Here is a 2,865-nt window from a genome sequence, read left to right as displayed (position 1 = left end):
ATATATATATATATACAGTGGCAGTATATGTATGTATGTGCGTGCCTACGTCTGTGTGCGTACGAGTACACATGCCTCGCGTGCAGCATTCAACTTTTTATATCCAAAAGTCTTTTACTCAATATTTACACGCTATTATCTATAGTTTTAAATGAATCGAATTTGACCATTCAGAAAAAGAATTACACATATACACACACACACACATATTTATAAGTCGAGTGCCTTCTGCTATATCCCTGGGCCGACCGATGCCTAGTGGGTGAATTAGATAGACGAAAACTGTGAAGAAGCCCGTCATATGTGTCTCTTCCCAACTACCGCTTGAGAACCGGTGTTGATTTGTTTACGCTCCCGTAACTTGTTTGGTGAAAAAGATCGATAGATTAATAAATTCCAGGGTGAACTTTTTCAATGAAACCCATTAAGGTGGTGCACCAGCATGGCCGCAGTTGAATGGGAGAAGTGTGTGTATGTATGTGTGTGAGTGAGTGAGTGAGAGAGAAAGTGAGTGCACACTACGTGCGAGCCCGTGAACGGGCATTTGCCTTTAAATGTGAAGTGCAGCACGTCGAGTGGTTTTTCTGACTACCAGGGTTTAAATGTGTTACGTGTGTGTGTGTGTGTGTGTGTGTGTGTATCTTTAGTCCTCCATCATGACTGAAAACATCTTAGTCCATGTAGTTGTAAGAGGATAAACACGTAGTACTAAACCAAATATCATCAGGATCATTAACTTTGCGAAATAAGCGAGTGCTATCTTTTTTACGTTTGACTCCAGAGTGTCATTTAGTTTTATGAGTTACAGTACGGAGAGACACGGACTTCTCTCCTCTGACTAGTCTTTCGTATTTGGTAACTTAAGTAGCTAGAACGGCTAATAAAACGTGTATACAATTGAGAAATTTCTACGCGACAGGTCGACCTTCTCAATTTTTTCATTTTCACTCAAACAATCCACCACTATTCTAAGAAATGTTTTAAGAAATAAAGGGCAGTATATTCTTAGTTACAGTATATCTGAAGATAACAATTGTGTGATTAAAGTCTGCATTATAAGGGTTTATCTGAGGCTAAGCTACAGCATGCACATACATAAGTTACAATGTGTGATGGTATGTCTTCTTATGATGAATAAACTGCCACATCTCTGCCAATAGTCTAAGTGTATTTACAGCACAAGCAATTGAAATATATATGCTCTTCCGATTTCCAAACGAAAACAAAATTTTCCTGTTTTAAATATCTGGATATAATAATATAAACCGAGAACATTTTCTGAATCATTTAGGGCACTTTAATGGGACGCAATCTGACATTCTCACATGCAGGGAATGGAAACATAGAAACTGTGTGAGTCAGCAGATTTGTTATTGCTCCTTTGTAATTAGTCCATTTTAATGCTGTCTGCTTCACGTCTACGTTACAAGCAGAACTTCTGTGTAGTGGATAGTCAGCAAGTGATCGAGAATAAAGAATTTGAGGGCCTTGACGAACAAACTAAGTTATTTGAAGGGATACCACCATGAGAGATTAACAGTGACTGTGAGTCTTATCGTTTGTAGGGATCTGGAGCGGCGTAGCAGAAAGATGTTCGAGATCAAGACAGATGTAGTTTTTGATAGAGTGTCGATAATATTATAATTGGTGAACTATTGAATACATTTAAATTATCAGGTTTCAAAATAAAACCGTTTGCAAAGGATCTATCCACTAAAACAGCACACACACTGCGTAAAGTGACCACATTTGGGGGATTTATGAGACGTGGAAATTAGTATAATCTACACAGGAATCTAAGTAGTAATAAATGATTGCAAAGTAGGTTATTCCACGAACATATTACAAGAAAGCTGGACATAAGGAACATAAAGGGATGGAGGTGGTGCTATTACGATTGTTTCTATTAGCTTTTAGCTGTGGGGCTTGTGGGTGATAGTAAGACATTTGTGAGGATTCCACTAGAGAAAGAAAACACCATCGTTTTGAAGAGATTTGTAAAAACGTGAGATTGAAAAGTTGCGTCAAAATATGAGCTGCGTATAAAGTATAATGTTTTATAGGCAACGATAGAAAATATAACGTCGTTGAATTCAAGGGAAAGCGTACAACGCTGAGAATGATTAAAATCCTTTATTTCGAGTCGACAATCGAAATCGAACAACACAATACTGTCAGATATCAAAATTCTTTTACATGCCTCATATATCCCATGTGAGACAGCTAGCTATGCGTTATTTCACACAGTTATCAAGACAGCGCGACCAGTGCTAGCGGAAATAGTGGCATTGATAAGGTATGTTTTTCTTTTACTTCTGGGAGTAAAGATGTTGAATGAATGAAATTTATCATCTAATTGATTTAGTCTGACGATATGTATGAAAGCAAGAATATGTGACAGGTGCAATATATAGTGTTAAATTAAAGCATGCATACGATTGTGATGTTGAACAAAATGTTATCCCCGCTAGAAAGTGGTACGACATCAATTCAAGTCACTATCGTATGTTCCAGTTTGGGAAAGGGAAACCGTTGGTATTCATACTGTAATTTTTATTTTTTCAATGATAATTAGGAACAAAATCAAGTGAAATATGTCCAGTCAAGTACAGATGGTCGTTACAGGAATGGCTTTGGAGGGAATTTCACAGTATTCTAATGTTGTAAAAGCTATTTATGACTAGCAGAGATACCCGGTCATGCTCGGAGTTAAAATGGCATAGATTTTTATGGTTGACTTCTTTTAGTCATGTGATTGAGGACATGCTGGAGCAACGTCTTAGGTAAAAAATAAACAACCACATGATTTGTTATTTGTTAGCTAGATAATATATGTATACATATACATACATATACATACATACA

At 37.0% G+C, this 2,865-nt stretch overlaps 1 protein-coding gene across 6 annotated transcripts in view; it reads left to right on the top strand.

The window, feature by feature from the left end:
- The window catches only part of LOC106884518 (epidermal retinol dehydrogenase 2), a 343,698-nt gene that overhangs the window by 175,813 nt on the left and 165,020 nt on the right, over positions 1-2,865 (top strand). The window lies entirely within an intron of this gene.

Source organism: Octopus bimaculoides, chromosome 4, assembly GCF_001194135.2.
Source record: "Octopus bimaculoides isolate UCB-OBI-ISO-001 chromosome 4, ASM119413v2, whole genome shotgun sequence".
NCBI classification, from domain to species: domain Eukaryota; kingdom Metazoa; phylum Mollusca; class Cephalopoda; order Octopoda; family Octopodidae; genus Octopus; species Octopus bimaculoides.
The sequence above is the reverse complement of the archived record's forward strand: the minus strand, read 5'-3'. Positions and strand labels throughout refer to the sequence as shown.